Genomic DNA, 19,296 nt, shown 5'->3' with positions numbered 1-19,296 from the left:
CTGCAAGGCGCTACTCAGCCCCACTTCCAGGCATCAGGTGGATCATGACAACAGATGAGAGTGATTGGACTTGTATTGCCAGTTGCTTTACAAGTGATTGCTACAGGACAATAAAATATATTTAAAAACAGGAAGAAAATGGGTCAAGAGTTCCTTTTTTCTTTTTTTGTTTCCTTGGGTCTAATTACTGGGTTAGAGTTTCCTTGCCACAAATGTTATTTCTTTTTTCTTGCTGGCCCAAAGCAACCGTGATTTCACATCCAGCATGTCTGATGAGTTTCTAATGAAATCTAAACAATGTCTGCCCTGGTTCTTTGTGAAGAGGAATTACTTGTGTGCTGAACCCATGAGCTAACAAGCATGAGCTCTTCCTTACAGACTTGCAAATGCTACCCAAACAAAACTTTCCTGAGCCCTGTCGGCCTGGGTCCTTAATCCCACTCACCACAGTTGGTCCATTGTCCAGTGAATGATAGCACCACAACTCTGAAATGGCATGGGGACAAACAACCATTTTAAGCATCCTTCCCCAGTCCTATGCCCTCCAGATAATTATGGACCACAAGAACATCAGCTCTAGCCAGCATCCCTCCAGATGTTTTACACCCTGTAGCTGATATGAGCTGTCACCCAAAACATCTGGAGGACAACAGATCGGGGAAGAATGCATTATAGTAACCTAGAGCTAAAACACTATACATGATATAAACATATGAAATGGACTAAATTTAGCAACGGTCTTGGTAAACCTTTTGTGGGGTGTGTTTTTTTGTTTAACACACACAAAATTCAGCCACTGAAATGTAGTATCAAGATCAGTGTAGGTGTAATCTGAACTCTTTCTGCTTGTGCTGTGTTTCAACTGAAAATTGCTTCTCCTAAACTGCTTTTACTCCCACTGGCAGTACCAGACCTAGCTTTTAGGGAACTAAAGTATAAAATACAGATCAAGACAAACGGGAAGATGCTAAGCATGCAGGACAATTTTATTTGCATTTTTAAGCAAACCAACTTAATTAGCACCTCTCAGATGGATACACAGGTTGGAATTGGAATTGTCCTTCAGGTTTCACACTTCTCTGAATTTTGCAATGCAGTTCTCATCTCAAAATAAGGACAACCCAAAATGCATTAAATCATGGTGTGGGAAGAAGGAACTCCACAAATTGGGTGGCATTCAACTAAGTTGTGTGAATGTAAGAAGGACCACCAAGGCAACATGACTTAGCCCTCATCTCCTCCTTCCTTGTAGCCCCCACCCCCTGCATCTGTTCAGGAGAGTTTGAGGAACCCCTAGAAACAAGTCTAGGGACCTCACAGGGAGCGGGGAGAAGGCCCCACTGTGCAAGCGGACCTCATTTCATGTGTGCATACCCCACTTAGCACTACGGTGAATTCCACCCATTATATTCTGTATTTCATTTTGAGAGAGAGAGAGAGAGCACAGAGGAGGAGGGCCAGAAAATAAATAAATAAATAAATAAAGACAAAAGGAAAGAATTGAGGCACAGCATAATCATTTGTGAATTATTAGACGTTTATTTATTACTTTATTTTCTTATATTTACCCAAGGTACTGTGCATGTCATTTCCTGGTGGGAATGCATCCAGGCACTGACCAGACCCAGACCTGCTTAGCTTCCACAAGGGAAATGTGACTTCCAAGCATTCCCTGCAGCAATGGGATCTAGCGTGCAGCTTAGGTGTGAAAGGAAGACCGAGGTAATTGGGAAAGTGAGGATCCACATCACTGCTTTGAGAAAAGAAGCAGTGTTGGGTCACAATTCTCCATCTATGTGTCTGGGCCAGGGAGACTCTATATCTGGCTGCAGTGGAGATGGGAGTGGTGGTGGAGATATTTTGCCTGGGATTTAGCAAGGTCTAGGGTTACCTCCTGAAAATGCAACACACTCCTAAGTTGCGGACGTGAAAATGGGTCTGTTGAGGAACAGAACTACTTTGCATTTGGACAGATTTCTACTATGCAATACATGTAGTTCTATTCCCAACCTATGTCACAGTAGATCAAAAACAAAAACAAAATCCTGACTGTTCCCATGAGGCTTGTCTGGTTTTATGACACATCATCTTGAGTAGTATTTATTGCTCTTTCTGTCTGACTCTTTCCGCAACGCTCACCCATCTTTGAATCACCAAAATGCAGAAGGAGCTGTGATTCAAGTGAAAATCTGAGCAAGCAAACTGGTTTGGCTTTCGCACAATGGAAAGTTCATCCTGCAGCCAGAGGTGATTACTCCGCTCTGATCATAATTTTACTTGGATCATGACAAACAGATAATCTGGGCTGGTTTTAGGCCATTTTAATTTAGGCACTTTGCAGTAAGTAAGGTGGTTTAAACCTCTTTCTCCTCCTCTCTGCCGTTTGCTGCACGCGGTGATTTATCACGATTAATGATAGAGAAAAGTATCTGTCTGGAGAACATTTCATGCGAGCAGGCGCCAAGCATAACACCAGACTAATGCCAAATTAATTGCCTGGATTTCCTAAACTAATTATGGGCCAAATATCTACAGATTTTCATATGCTCCTTCTGTTAACTCCACTATGAATGGATTATTTATTTACCGACTTATTTATGCAGTCAAGTCAGTGGGTCAAGAAGCAAACTACGTTATCCTAACAGCTTGGGGCTCATCACAGCCAGGAACCTTTGTCCAAGGTGTCTGTTTGGAAGCTATGAGGAACCCCATTTAAACGTGACACCAAGTGCATGGGCGGGGGCAGGGAACGTACATGTGTGGTGGCTTTCCACCTGCCTGCGTGGCATTTAAACCAGTCCTCTCTGCAGCAGTCACATGCCAGGGATCTGTGGTCCAGGCAGGTGCTGGATTGGCACGCTAATGCTGCATGCTTTGTGGCTAAGAGCCCAGTTCTGACATGAGGCTGCGTGCATGGAACGCATAGTTCATTGCTTAATGCAGTGAACTGGAAAGGCTGCTTGGCTATCTTATTATTATGAAAGCTCTCAGGTGAGAACTGGGGAGGGTCTGTCATTTTCGGTGGGGGCTGGGAATAAGAGCTACTTTTGGACAGAGAGAAGATTCTGCATTTGTCTACTGTTTTTGTATTTCCGATACCTTGCGGTTGATTTTCTCCTATTTTACATGTTGTTGCCGTTATGAGAAGCTGTATTTAATTTTGTATTTCTTATTATCACAACTGTATTTCTAGGACTGTTAAAAAAATTATATTGTATGATATTATGTTATGTATCGGTATTTGTGTTCTTTGTTGTAAACCACTTCTATGGTCTTTTTGACAAAGGGCAGTTTATACACTTATTAAATAAATAAATTTGATGTGATTTTTCTTGTTGTATTTTTGTTCTGCTCTATATTTGTTTTGCTGTTTTGTATCTTGCTCTTCTTAATTTGCTTTGTAGGCCACCTTGGGGATCCCCTAAGATCAAAAGTGTGGGATGCTATATATAATAAAGGTGATATCCTACGAAGTAGTTGTGTTAGCACAGGAACTTCTGGCTGCTCAGAAGAAATCCCCTTTCATTTTCTGTTCCCCTAAACCAGTTCTGGGGGTTTCTCCAAACCTTTGGAGCAGATCTGGGGAGTGCACGAGGGCATGTGAAGAGAGGAGAGGAAAGGAGAGTTCTGTTGTGCAAACAGAAATCCCTGCACTAATGGAACTACTTTGATGGATACTGTCGTACATATTTAAGTAGAAGGCTATGAATTTCCACCCCAAGGAGACATATGCATAGCAACAACCTTTTTGGTCTTTTAGGCACCCAGAATTTTAAGTACATATTAAATTTCTGGAACATTTTAGACGTTCTGACTTTTAATTATTTTCTTTCCTTCTTTCTGGGGGGGGGGGGGAATTGTTATGACCATCTTGCTTCTTTTTTATAATTTTTGTATACCACCTTGAAATCATCACATTAAAAAGTGCTCTATGGATCCTCCAGATGAATAAATAAAATCATACTGGTGGCCGGTGACATGCGTCTCCCAGGCAAATCATTAGAGTAGCTACCCTGTTACTCAAGAGATTGCAAACGTGGCGGTCATCAAACAGCAGCCTTGCACAAATGTAAAGTTGGGCACACAAGCCACATGCGACAAGCAAAAGTGTTTTTCTTTCATCTCATGGAAGCTTGAGAATTCTGCTGTGGTCATCCCTGGCAAACCAGTTGCTCGTCCCAAACTTTCCCTCTTTCGTAACTGCAATTTGAATGCACTTGTATCCTGCCTAGAGATCCTATTTTTACATTCCTTTTGCGACGTGAGTTATTTATTTAGGTAATGAGCCATGTACTGTGAGCGAGAGAGAGACAGAAAGAGATGGAGACAGAGAAACGAGAAGTGTGGCGAAGACCAGGCCAGCGGCTGGCATGGGAAGGGGGGTTACCCCGAGCCCCTCGGTATTTCAGTGCTGCTCAGCAATGTTGTGTGTGTGACCTCTTCATTCAGCCGAGGCCTCTCCAGAAGCTTTTCAAATGGATGACCCTTTCTGAACCTAATTAGGAGGTGGATGGAGGAGAGAGTACACTGGAGAATTTTAATAAAAGGAATTGAATTGCTTCTTCATCTTTGCAACCTGAGATTTAAGAGGGAATTTCACTGGCTTTGTAGCCATGTAAAATAAATAGACATTAGATGATGACAGGGAAAACAGAATTGCTGCCAAAGCTAAAAGGAGCTTGGCAAAAGAACAAAGGACGGCAACACAGTCGATCATTATTTACTATATGAACTTTTTCATAAAGCACAGAAGCGAGTGAGAGAGAGAGGGGAGGGGGGAATAATGGACCCTCGCTAAAAGATGAAAAGGGTTTGCCCTAGCTTACATTTTCTGCTGACGAGAGCTAGGATGTGCCCCAGTTGTTAGAGAATTGTATTGTTCTGTTTAGCTCCTCAATAAAATTGATTACGGCGGCTAGGAAGTATTCTGTAGCATGAACTCTGTAATTTTTGAAAGAAATAACTGCAAAGGATATGCAGAAAAGAGAACAAATGCCTTCATGGACATGCATACATTACAACTCTCACCTCAAATATTTCCTATCTAATTGAACCAGTGTGTATTTCTGCAGATTGTTCCTGGCAATGTCCTGATCTAATAATTTGATGAAAGTTTTTTTTTAAGAGCTTCAGTCCCCAATATCACTATTAATATAAATTATGAGCTGATAGCCAAATAACCTTGAATGTTACATCTTTCAATATGTATCCAGTTTGTTGCTGCTTACTCAGACACACAAACACGTTAAGCCAGTGTTATCATGTTGTCATGCAGGCATTTGGAATTGGGCTTGAAGGATATATTGAGTTGCCAATTTTTGAAGCAACCCTCATTTCTATACCCCTAAAGGCAGAAAAGTAGGCCAGGCAGAGGAGCGTTTTTGAAATATACATTAGCAAAACTCTCTGCAGGAGCTATCAGATGTTTTCTATCCACACAGTCTGAAAGATGCCCCACTGAGAAAAAATGGTTTATCTGATGTAATACTTGACTGAAGGTTTGACCCAACTTTGGGAGACATTCGCAGTGAAAGAGAGGACACCACCATCTTCCATCTTTCATATTTGGGAGCACGTGGGGAGCAACACGAAACTGCACTCCTGTAATCTCTTTGCAGACACCTCTTTGCAAAAATTGTGTCTTCCCCGACTGGCTGCAATGTCCCTTGGAAGTGGTTGATATGTGGGTAGTGCTTAGTCACTCCAAGGCTTTGGTCATCAGACAACACACAGAAGACTTGGGTACCTTCACAACAGTGTTCTGTAACCAAAAAAGAAAAGAAAAAACACCAGTTTTTGAGCCACGGGCACACTGTCTCAGTTTTAAGGCTAAGAAAGAGAACAATTAATTTTTTTTAAATGATATTTTATTAAATTTTAACAATAAAGAAATTGTAAAACAAACAGTAGAGAAAACACAAGAAAAAATACAAAAACACAAAAGTACGAGAATACAAAAAATGTAGACAATTAACATAAAAAGAAGAGAAAACAGAAAAACAAAAATCCCTCTTTTTTGTCTTCACCCCTTTAGTTAACTTATTTTCCTGACTTCCTCACACCTCCCTTTTTTGTATTCCACTTTAAAAATTAATTCAGCAAATTCGTTAAAGAGAACAATTAAGAAAGAAACTCTATCCAGACTTTTGAGAAGGAGACTCTCATGCAGGCTCTCTTAAAAGTTATATGCCAAGTACCAAACCTTTTCCCCCATGGACCAACTGAAACTTTCTGAGGGTCTTGGCAGACCACTTAATGGTTTGGGGGTTTTTTTGCGTATTGCAGCAATCATACTGTGTTATATCCTGTATACCTTAAGGAGTGTCTCCACCCCCATCATCCAGCCCGGATGATGGTCCAGCTCCGAGGGCCTTCTGGTGGTTCCCTCGCTGCGAGAAGTGAGGTTACAGGGAACCAGGCAGAGGGCTTTCTCGGTAGTGGTGCCTGCCCTGTGGAACGCCCTCCCAGCAGAAGTCAAGGCAATAAACAACTATTTTACTTTTAAAAGACAACTGAAGGTGGCCCTGTATAGGGAAGTTGTTAATGTCTGATGCTGTATTGTTTTTAATATTCAGTTGGAAGCCACCTAGAGTGGCTGAGGGAACCTAGCCAGATGAGCGGGGTATAAATAATAAATTATTATTATTATTATTATTATTATTATTATTATTATTATTATTATTATTATAGATGCTGTACGATATTTTAATTGTGGGGTGGCTTTTTGCTTCTGTTATCGTCATCATCATTTCTGGTGCCTAAACCTCTCCCCTCCTTTAAAATCTCTTCCTCTGCCCATCACTTTGGTATAACCCCCTCACCTTCCAGACAGACCCCCTGGTTATTAGGATGATGGAGCAATCACTACACTTGCCATTTGCAGCTACTGATCCCACCGTTTTTCACGGAAATGCCATGGGCCACCAGAACGAAGCCCTGCAATACGCACTTCCCACTTGCAGCCACCATTTCAGCGAGAAAACAAACAGCATGGTGGGAAAGGGTTAGGTAGATACCACTATGGCTTGCCTAAGGCCAGTGTGAATTCATAAATGAGGCTAAAGATGGCCCATCTACATGGCACCAGCTTTTAAATAGCAGTATTACTTGCAAGGATGATGAAGCTTGTGGCTTATGATTCAAGGGGCGGGGTGGCCATTACAAATTTCCTATCTTTCTTTTCCAGAAGCTTAGGAACTTGGGAAGCTGGCTTCTATTGAGTCAGACCATTAGTCTATCTAGCTCAGTAATGTCTACACATTACTTTCTTGGGCTCCATGATCACTGCAGATGGTGACAGCAGTCACAAAATTAAAAGACGTCTGCTTCTTGGGAGAAAAGGCAAAGACAAACTTAGACAGCATCTTAAAAAGCAGAGACATCACCTTGCCGACAAAGGTCCGTATAGTTAAAGCTATGGTTTTGCCAGTAGTGATGTATGGAAGTGAGAGCTGGACCATAAAGAAGGCTGATCGCCGAAGAATTGATGCTTTTGAATTATGGTGCTGGAGGAGACTCTTGAGAGTCCCATGGACTGCAAGAAGATCAAACCTATACATTCTTAAGGAAATCAGCCCTGAGTGCTCACTGGAAGGACAGATTGTGAAGCTGAGGCTCCAATACTTTGGCCACCCCATGAGAAGAGAAGACTCCCTGGAAAAGACCGTCATGTTGGGAAAAATTGAGGGCACAAGGAGAAGGGGACGACAGAGGACGAGATGGTTGGACAGTGTTCGCAAAGCTACCAGCATGAGTTTGACCAAACTGCGGGAGGCAGTGGAAGACAGGAATGCCTGGCATGCTCTGGTCCAGGGGGTCACGAAGAGTCGGACATGACTAAATGACTACACAACAATAATGTCTACATGAATTGGCAGCAGTTCTCTCTGAGCTCTATCTGGAGCTGCCAGGGATTGAACTTCGGGTGCATGAAAGGCAAATGCTCTGCCATTGAGCTGTTTCCTGCTGTGGAACTCCCAAACCACTTTGCAAACTTAGAAGCCACTCCATTTTCCTGAAAATTCTCCATTACAGTGGTACCTCGGATTACAGACGCTTCAGGTTACAGATTCTTCAGGTTACAGACGCTTCAGATTACAGACTCCACTAACCCAGAAATAGTACCTCGGGTTAAGAACTTTGCTACAGGATGAGAACAGAAATTGGGCAGCGGCAGCAGCGGGAGGCCCCATTAGCTAAAGTGGTACCTCAGGTTAAGAACAGTTTCAGGTTAAGAACGGACCTCCAAAATGAATTAAGTTCTTAACCCGAGGTACCACTGTATTGGTTGGAAGTGAATTCAAGGTGCCTTCAAAAACCGTACAGTATTGTATATATGAAAGTGACTTTGCTCAAATTTCTAGAAGTGAAATGTTTTACTGCAGTTCTGACTTCTGCCTGCACACATATCAAATTCTCTCCTCTCCACATTATAGCCACAGAGTTATGGGGCATCATTTAGAAAACAAGGATTAATGTTCCCAGGCAACTCCCCCAACCGCTGTTCATATGAAAGGGCTATTAAGAGGGATCTCTTCGTATTACATTGCAAGCTGTGATTTTCAGCAGCACTAGCGATATCTCTTGATGTAATGGGCCCTGCAAGGCAGGAGGGCTTAAGTAGTGTTTGGAGACAGGAAGGTATTGACCTGATCTAAACACAGTAGTTGAATTGTTCGGAGAACATTGATTCATAGTTTTACAAAGGCCTGACTATTCTCCAGGGTGATTATACACCTGACAAATGGCAAGAGCAACATGGCTATACCTCAGAGAGTTCTTTTATTTTAGCACACACCAGCATTAACTCTGATAGCCCCTCGCTTTGCTATTTGGATAGCTGTCTGGTAGTTAAGTGAGAGCACCGTGTTTCCTGATAGCTTACATGCAGGTGGCCCAGGTCTCAATCTCAACAAGTTGAGGGGAAATGAATCTCTAGGGAGGAGAGATAATATTTCATGCCTAGCGAGAGAATGTCACTTTATTACAGCTAAGAAAATCTTGCTTATCACAATCAAAAGGTTTCATGGGGGTAAATGACCAGTCTGGGTTGCGGGTCATATCTAGTATTAGACTTCCTCATCTGACTTAAATTGCTGGTATCTTATTTTGCATCAATGATATTCTTATTAAGGCTGGGGGAGAGTTTCAATTCAGAGTCCATTAAAAAACCCTACCCAATTCACGGTTTCTGAAAAAATACACAAACTGAAACACAGCCATTCTTTGAAATCCTCACTTCTCATAATTTTTCAGTGCAGTTCTACAGCCAAGTAATATGCAGTAGGGTAAAATATGCATTAAAATGCATATATTAGTGAGATTGAATAATATACCTACAAAAGAAGATTGGCTATGCAAACTAAATGAATTCATAGAAGGTTAACAGCAGCCATAAGACATCAGACAAATAAAAAACTAAAATCAGAATGGCAATGTTTTGAAGATTATATGAAAAAACACTTTTCTAAAGAGAATATGCATGGACTAGGTATGTAAAGTATAAATGAAATGCATGGACTAGGTATGTAAGGTATAAATGAAATTAATAAATAGTAAGGCATATATGAGAAGTAATATATAAAAGATGCAATGATAGATGAATTTCTAGGACTTAAGGATGTCCAGTTGCGGTGCAGGGAAGTCACAGGGGTGTTATGGGTGGTGGTAGTTAGGGTATGTATGAATTGTGTATTCTTTCTTTGTCTGTTTTCTGTGTTTGTATGGATGTTTTAAATTTAAAAAATATTCTAAAAAAATAGAAAATGAATTACAAGCAATCATTATATGAGTGGAAATTGCTTTTCCAAAATGTGTATCTCAGGCAAAATTGCATACAAAAATATGTTTACGAGGAAAAATGCAGATGAATGCTTATGAATTTTCATGAGGCCTTTTTAAAAAAGGCACAAACTGATATGGAAAAGTGGAGAACTGAACTTAAGATTGGAAAAATGAGAAACTGAAACTGACAGATCCTCGTGTCCCTAGGCTGTTTCAGAGGTCAAAGAGAAGCAAATCTTGCCAGAATTTCTAATTCTAATGTAATATTTGAAGTGCAGATTCACACATCTCACCTATAAGAAAATCTGTGAAGTTTAAATTACCTCTGAAGTTTACAGACTTCACCTTGAGTGCGGTCAGTGATAGTCCACAATGGATATTCATCAGAAGAAGAGACCCCAAAGTGCAAATTATCCTTGGCTCTGGAAAACCTCACTTCTGTCCTCAAATCTGAATCAGTTTGTAGACCGGTTAGAATTCAAATCCCAGGTTTCTGTGGCTGAGCTTTAGCTAACTCACTCTAGTTTATAACTGAGTGTCATTCCCTTATTTGTGACACTAGCCAACCCTTCCTTAGAGTTTGAAAATTTGTTGATGCGCTCAGGAATTATTATTTTTTTAATGATATTTATTCAAAGTTTCAAAAATACTTAGGTATAAAAAAAGATAAAGAAAAAAAACAGGAAAATACAGCAACAAAAGAGAAAAAAGAATAAAAAACATATATAAAAAAGAAAAAATACAAATCCAAATTACATCCTTTCATTTACTTGTTTCTTGGACCTCCTCACACCTCCCTTTTTGTATTCTAACTTAATTCATTATTTCAGCAAATTCTTCCCATGTTTCTCAATTTTTGTTTAAATAATTTATCTTAACAATATTCTATTATTCAATTTACCATTAATTTCTTTAACCTTTTCTTACCTTAAAAACCATATGATTTCAAAGTTTAACCCATATTTATACATAACACCTTCAAACCTTTCTACTAAAGCCAATTAGTTCCTTTCCAGTATATTCCCTGATATTTCATTAGTATTACACTAATTCCAAAAATAGAAAGAAATTCTCTTTTTTATAAACTTTTTTCCTCTAAATTTTATCCAACGTCCCTTCTTCCTGGTCTCGGGTTATGCCAGTCCTTTCTAACCATTAGATCCAGTCCATCAATCTGGTGTTCTAATGTCCGAGGCTCTTGAATCTCTTCTATGCCCCCTCTGCGGATTTTCTTGTTCCTGTTTATACTTGCACCCTTCCCTGTCCCTTGTTGGTTTCTTTCGTAGTTTCTTCCCTTTCTTCTTGAGGAGTGGGTCTCCGGGGAATTCCAGCCGGTAGTAGTCTCCATTTTCTTTCATCAAGCTAGCCCATTCCCCACAGTCCCACTCCCCCAGATTGATTCTGTAATCCAAAAAAATAGTTATTCCAAAAATAATTGTCAACTTGTTTCAAAGTCCCACCAGAGCTAAGAGCTTCCTTGACTCCAGACGCTTCCAGACACACTCCAAGTTCACTCTTCCAATGCTGCGACTTTTGGTCATACAGGACTTTGGATCTCTCCATTTGTATCATTTGAGGTGCAATCGCAACCTCTTCCATCTTCATCTGCCCTTGGACTTGCCCTGTCAAGCCAGTTTCCTGAATTGGTTGCTGTAAGATTTCTTTATCTTTGTTTCCTGTTAGTTCATATTCACTGGCTACAGCAGTCATACAGTCCAACTTTTCATTCATCAAGTTCATTTTCTCATGCAACTGCTTCAGCATAGCATTTGTTTTGCCAGGGGCAGACACCAGAGCTTCCTCCCAACGCATTTCTGTTCAGGGTCAAGCAACTGGTCCCACGATCTAATTCTCACAGCTGTAAAGTCTCCCTGTAAACTGCAGCAACAAACTGACAAGCTCCCTCTAGGGGACACAATTTCTATTTACATCCATCTTTGAAATGTATCCAACAAAGGGAAATTTACTTTCGATTTTCAAGTACTTTGTTTCCTTAAAATACAGTGGTGCCTCGCAAGACGAACGCCTCGCAAAACGAAAAACTCGCAAGACGAAAGAGTTTTCCGTTTTTGAGTCGTTCCGCAAGACGAATTTCCCTATGGGCTTGCTTCGCAAGAAGAAAGCCCATAGGGAAATCTCCGGGGACCTCTTTTAAATGCTGGCGGTGGGGAGCAAAGCCTTTCACCCCCCTCCGGCCTTCAGAAGAGGTCCTGGACCTCTTCTGAAGGCCGGCGGGGGGCAAAAGTCTTTGCTCCCCCCGCCTGCCTTCCCGGGATAGCAGAGAAGTGCAGCGCATTTCTCCGCTATCCCGGACAGCTTTTGAAGGCAGGCGGGGGGGAGCAAAGACTTTTGGACCTCTTCTGAAGGCCGTGGGGGGCAAAAGTCTTTGCTCCCCCCTGCCTGCCTTCCCGGGATAGCGGAGAAGCGCAGCGTGTTTCTCCGCTATCCCGGACGGCTTTTGAAGGCAGGCGGGGGGGAGCAAAGACTTTTGCCCACCGCCTGCCTTCAGAAGACCTCCGCTGTCCCAGGGGCTTTTAAAATGCTGGGGGTCGGGAGCGAAGGCTTCGCTGCTGCCCGCCAGCATTTTAAGATCGCCCCGGGACAGCGGAGAAGTCTCCGCTGTCCCGGGGGCTTTTAAAATGCTGGCGGTCGGCAGCAAAGCCCTCCTGTCCCCGGAGCTTGCGGGGCGGGAGGTGGGGAGAAGGGCTTTTCTTCCCACCGCCAGCCTTCAAAACAGCCTTCTGAAGGCTGGCGGTGGGAAGAAAAGCCCTTGTCCACCCCCCCCAGCCTTCAGAAGAGGTCGGGGGACAGACTGTCCCCGGACCTGGTCTGAAGGCGGTTTCCATAGGAACGCATTGATTGATTTTCAATGCATTCCTATGGGAAACCGTGCTTCGCAAGAAGAAAAACTTGCAAGAAGAAAAAACTTGCGGAACGAATTAATTTCGTCTTGCGAGGCACCACTGTATAAAAATGCAAAAAGCAGCGTTGAAGTTAATTTGTTTCTCTTTTTTTTTTTTTTTTAACTATCTGTCAAAGTGCTCCAACAATTTCTGTCCTGACACCCCGTCCCCAGGTTTGGGACGATGGAAACTTATGATCTTTTACTCTCTCTCTGCAGGCATTAGACGGTCAAAATCCCCCCCCCCCTTTTCTCCTGCTGCCAAGGGGGTTTTATTGGTTGTAGATGCAGAAAATTTCAATCTTTAAATCAATTTTCCAGGCTATTTAGCATGCAAAATCTTTGCTTCAGTCTATTTACAAAAAGCGGAAGGCGGACTTCCTATTTAGACCTTCCCGCTTTGTTGCCTAATTCATGAATTTCGTACATTTCTTGATCAAATCTTCCGTTTTTACTCACGGGTACTTGTTTAGAGTCCAATTGTCATCAGGAAAAAGTCAACGCTCTCCGGGGATGGCTGTGCGGCTTCCCTCCGTGAAAGTAGCAATCGGTTCGCAGCACCGCACTGCTCACCCCACTCCGCTCCGGAGCCCCAAAGAGGGGTTTCCCCGCGAGTAGGGGAGGCGCTCTTGGTGCTCTGCCGAACCCCACATTCCCAGGCTTCTCCACCTGGGATTTCTAGCGGGTCCCCGCCTTCGCCGCGGCGGGAAGACCCAATTTTCACGGAACCCGTTCCTCCGGTCAGAGGAACTCCGCCATTCACCATTCGTCAAGGAATTTTTTTTCTATGGTAGCATTCTACCAGTTCTTGAAATTCAAAACCTGAAAGTTGAAAGCGCTTGGGTTTTTTATGCTGGACTTCTGTAAAGTGACAAATTGAACTAGGTTAATGAAGAGTATGTACTCCATTTCTGGTGTACAACTGAGTCAGAAGGACTTTATACTATTCAGTTAACAGGAACTTTATTATTATATATGAAAACATTTTGGTACATCTAAACATTTGATTAGCAACCACTGTTGACAACAGACGTGCAAGTTCAGTCCATTGATTGGTCCACACATGTGCTGTCTTCAAGGTTACTTTGACAGTGTATGATATATGTAATTTTGCTGCTTTTACACTTGCACTTATATGCTCCACATCCTTTCTTGCTCCCCCAAAACATAATTTCTTTGCATAAAGTTGTCATCAAGACGGATTTCAGTTCTCCATTTTCAAGTGTCCATCCCATGTCTTCAGAATTTAGAATGACAGGAGTCTGTGCGTATGCTTGCTTCTGCACCATGCTCTGATACTGAATTCTTTTCAGACGGTGATGCAGTGCATTCTGTGTTGGAAGACATTGATTGTGACATCAAATATCTATTGAATGTGACAGACACTGTATTGCCATGATCACACAGGTGACAGATATATTTCTCAGCATCAGCTAGTGTGTCTGGAGTCAGGTCACCCACACCTGAACCCTTCTCCAAACAGTGATAGTTAATAAACATGTTTCATGCTGAAATCAGTGTATTGTTGCCCAACAAGGTAAGAACACTGGTTTGCAACCAAGCAGAAATATTGGTGGAATTCTTGTACATCGATGTACTGTTACTGGCCACCCTAATCTCCACCGAGCAGTGCACAAATTTCCAACTTCTATTTTATGAAAGGGCACATTTTTCCTTGTGGCATCATGCCTCCCCATCATCACCTTGACAACATCCTCCCCTCATCAGCAGAACCTCTTGCTTGGTTGATGGATTAATGACTTGTTTCCAGCACCTTTTGCCATTCTTAACAACTTGTATCTGATGTCAAAGAGAAAAACAACTACCAGACTTTTAGAAGAAATCTGAAGGCAGCCCTGTTTAGGGAAGCTTTTAATGTTTAATAGACTATTGTATTTTAATATTCTGTTGGAAGCCGCCCAGAGTGGCTGGGGAAACCCAGCCAGATGGGCGGGGTCTAAATAATAAATTCTTCTTCTTCTTCTTCTTCTTCTTCTTCTTCTTCTTCTATCCCAGGTGTCCTGGAAAAGAAGGTTAGCCTGTATTTTATCACTGGTCTACTATCTTCCCTTCAATACCCCAAATTTTATCAAAATTCTGCCATTTATAAGTTTCTCATATTCACTAACTCTAGCAGTTATGGGTGCCCTCAGATCTGTAACAGTATTTTCTTTTTCCTGCACTCCTGATTTCATCCAGAGTTCTCTGGAAGTTAGAGTAGGAAAACGGGCCACCTCAAATACCATGATTGGACCATGTTTTAAGTGCTGGAACCCTCTGATTCTCTGTTTATTTTATATGTTTTATTGGTTTAGGTCATATTTTTGTTTTAATGGATATTGTTTTGATATTGTATATGGTGGAGAGATTTTTTTTAAAAAAAAGTTAAGCAGTTTAGAAATGCTTTCAGATATATATACAAACAGCAACTCAATTCTCTAATGGCCTATCTTTTTACGTAGCCAATATGATATCGTCTGTGTGCAAGTGAGGGGTATCAGAATGCTAGGAAGATTGTGGAGTCTGTCATCTTTCTTTCTGGCTTCAAAAGCTAGCATAGCAATCTAGGTGAAGTAATGACAGCCAGGCCACAATCACATGGCAGTTTATTCCACTTCCATGACATTTCGCTTGAGCTTTCACATGTAAAAGCCACTTCCAGAAATAGAGCAGAATGCAGTGCAAGTTTAATGCTATTTTCTGTGTTACCTGCAAACAGATTTTTTTATTATTATTATTTGCTGGAAGCAAATCACATGGAAATGAGTACTAAGCTTGTGCTATATTCTGCTTCCATGAACACGGTCATGGAAGACAATCTTACTCGGCTATGAGTGATCACTGAAGAAGAAGAATATTCTGCTATATTTTTGGAAGTGACTTTTAAATCATGTGAAAACTCAAATATAATGTGGAAATTAACAGTTAGGGAAACATCGGGAGAACAGAGTAACTTGTCATGTGAATGCAGCCTGAATGAAAACAAAGGTTGTTTTCATTGCATCTCTCCCTTTCAGTGGTTCTATCTAAAGCCCCCTCAGCAGAATGAGCAGCAGGACTCCCAATTGCCACAGGGCTAGCTTACCATGTGTTTCAAAAATGAAAACCTGAAGCAATGCACATGACCATCTATGGGGCAGGGGGCGACCCTAATACCATTTGAAGTAACTGAAGCAACATGCATGTCCATGTAATGAGAAGGACCCCTGTAAGACATTAAGTTCTGGAGGAGACATAAAGTTTGTTCCTGAGCCCAGTTCAAAGGGCTTGCATTAGTGTTTATGTGCCTTGATGACGTAGGCCCCAAATATCAGAAAGACCATCTACATCACTATAATGTATGCATTGTTGGGTATAAGCAACCTTGCAGGCCTCCAGCCTGTAGAGAGGTCAGCGTCAGAGCAAGTTGATCGGGCGCCTGAGGCAGCACACATGCCCTGCACCCAGGGGTGGGGCCTGTTGCCCACAGGGTGGGGCCAGGACACTCCATGGGGCCTCCGAGGAGTCTGCCTGCCTCCTCCCACTCAGCCGCCCTACAGCTGAGGGGCAGGCAGACTGTTTGGGGCAGCGAGGAGCCTGTAGATGCCCAAGCCATCTCGTCACTCCCAGAAGAGACGCATGGCTTGGGCGCACTGCAAGCTCCACAGTGATTGCCACCCAGCATTTTGTCACACACACCCCAGTGGTGACACCCGGGGCAACCCACCCCCACCGCACCCCCCTTCCTCCACTCCTGGGCAGCGTAGAGACCAAGGGATGGGGGGAAACACTTTGTGGTTTCCCACTAAACAACTAAGCTCCGTCCATTCCTCCTGTGATCACGCGCTCTCTCTCTCTCTCTCTCCTACTTCTTGCATGAGGATGCCATGAAACTATGTCTCACAATGTAGGCTTAGAACCCAAAGCTATCCTTGTGATTATGAAGTAACTGTAAGCAAAGGACCTTTTTTTTCTTTACCATTGTGTGTTTTGCTTTTACCTTTTTTAAAAACTAGTGATGTGCAATGAGACAGGCAATGGGTGGTGGGAGTAGCTCTGGCTAGTGCCAGCTTCCAAGGGGTGAGACAGTCCTTCAAGTAAACTTGTACCAAGCTGCTGAGGGCTTTATATACCAATCACAGCACCTTGAATTGGGGCCAATAACAAATTGGCAACCAGTGCAGATCTTTGAGCAAAGGTGTTACATGCTGACAGGGTCTCACATTCTGTACGAACTGTATCTTTTGGACAAAAGAAGCCCCACATAGAGTGCATTAAATTAAACTGAAACCTTGTTCTCCTCAGATGAGTGCTAAGAGAACAGAGTCTCTTGCAGAAGATGTATCCTGAGCTCCCATTCAACAGCTTATCCTGCAGCCATTACCAGTGCCACGCCGCGGTAAAAATAAAAGCAATATTATGAAGCCTTATTAAGCAAATGTTTAATATTTGTCTTCTGTTGCAAACCAAGATGCAAGATTGTAGGAGTAGGAACTATCCCTGTGTCAGGGAGAAACATTGCAACTGCACTGGGTTCTCTCTGAGAGATGAACAGTGGATCAGTACTGCCACCTCTTGGCGCCAGGTTGCAATGATGGCTTTTTGTTTGTTTGCTCTGTAATTCAAATCAGAAATAATGGCGTGAGTTGTGTAGCGATGGTTTTGAATGGAATGACCTTGTGACAGAAGCCCAGTTTTCTTTCTTCATGTTTAGACTACTTGAGCATGTGAACATTTGTGAATGATTAGCGGTTTGCTCGTTTTGGTCCACGTTTGAAGGCAAGAAGAATCAGCAGAATGTCAGGAGCAGAAGAAGAAAGATATGTTTTTTCTCCCCTGTTTTGAGAGCACTGGCACAGAATTTGTAATGATAAGGAAAGCAAGGTAGGGCTTAATCAGGGATGGGTGATATTATTATTATTATTATTATTATTATTATTATTATTATTATTATCATCATTATCATCATTATCATCATCATCATCACTTTATATGAAGATGAATATGCCAATTGTGTTATATTGCTACAGTTTCCTAGATTGGAGCTGAGTTTTCTTCAAGCAAGATAGGAAACATCAGTGTGGATCTGAGAGTAAGGAGTAAAAGATCATCTCAGGGAAGGAACCACCATCATCTTGCAAACATCTGTCTCTCCATAGGTACCCGTGGTTCTGGAATAGAATGGACTACAGGGGGTCTATAGATAAACTATGTGATTGATGTTAAGCCTAGGTTATCACTGCCTTTATAAGCCATGGATAAGAGTCTAAAACATGATGGCAAACTCCTAGCAAAGGAACAGCTGGGTTCCAGATGGGTTAAGAAGCAACCATATTGAAGGCAAGTGGCAGGGGGGTTCAGGTAATACAGTACAAATGTGGAGAACTAAATTTAAGATTGGGGAAAAATTAGAAACAGAGATAAACCAAAGTTCTCAGATTTGCGCATTCCTACTCAGCATCTAAAATGAGCAGATTAGCAGTCCCCCTTGTTTCCCCTCCAGTTAATAATAATAATTATAATAATAATAATAATAATAATAATAATAATAATAATAATAATAATAATGGTTTTATTTGTACCCCTCCCATCTGACTGGGTAGCCCCAGCCACTCTGAGCGGTTTCCAACATACAAAAACATAATAAAACATCAAACATTAAAAACTTCCCTGTTCTTAATTTTAGTGATCCACATCAGTTTGTTCCACATCAATTTTATCTATTTACAAGTCCTCATGAAAATCCATCAGTATTGTACTGCAGACTTCTAATGTGCACATCTTTGTATGCAACTTTGCCTAATATCCATGTTTTTACAATTTCCCCTAAAATCATGCATTTTGTGTTGTTTTCACGAATATAGGCATTATTATGCACACTACTTGGAGGGAGAACAGCACTGCAAAATGGGACGAAGTGCACATTAAGAAGGAAGGCCACACCTCAGCTCACATCCTGTTAAGGGAAGAGCAAATTAGGCAAATTCACCTATAAATGCAATTGGAACCTAATTTCTCCACCATTCCTTATGTTGAGTACTGTGCTGACAGAGAGTGTGGAGGGCCAAGGGTTAATTATACATGGGAGAGGTCTGGGTTAGAGTCAGTGGCAAGTCTAGTTCCAGAATGGGAATACCCTGTGACCATTCCATTATTGCAATGCTGCCCTTTATATGACGGCCAACATCTTTCGGCAACTGGGATTCACTCATCAAGTGTCCTCAAGAGTCTTTCCATTCTGTTGGGTATGGTCGGCCAAGTGGTGCCAAAGAAGGATAGAACTTTTTTTACATATGCTACAGCAGCAGCAAGAATACTCATTGCAAAGCATTGGAAGACACAAGACCTACCCACCCTGGAAGAATGGCAGATGCAAGTAATGGACTATATGGAATTGGCCGAAATGACCGGCAGAACCCGAGACCAGGGAGAAGAGTCGGTGGAAGAAGATTGGAAGAAATTTAAAATCTATCTACAGAAACACTGTAAAATTATTGAATGTTAATGACGTTGGAATGAAATGAAGTGGTTCTAGTAATAAGGTAGAGTAAGAATATGCAAGAAGGGATGGGTATCAGATGAAAATTTGAAGTTAGAATACGTGAAGATAAATAATTAAGGGGAAAATATGA

This window comes from Podarcis erhardii, assembly GCF_964252035.2.
Source record: "Podarcis erhardii genome assembly, chromosome: 3".
Lineage (NCBI taxonomy): Eukaryota > Metazoa > Chordata > Lepidosauria > Squamata > Lacertidae > Podarcis > Podarcis erhardii.
The sequence above is the reverse complement of the archived record's forward strand: the minus strand, read 5'-3'. Positions refer to the sequence as shown.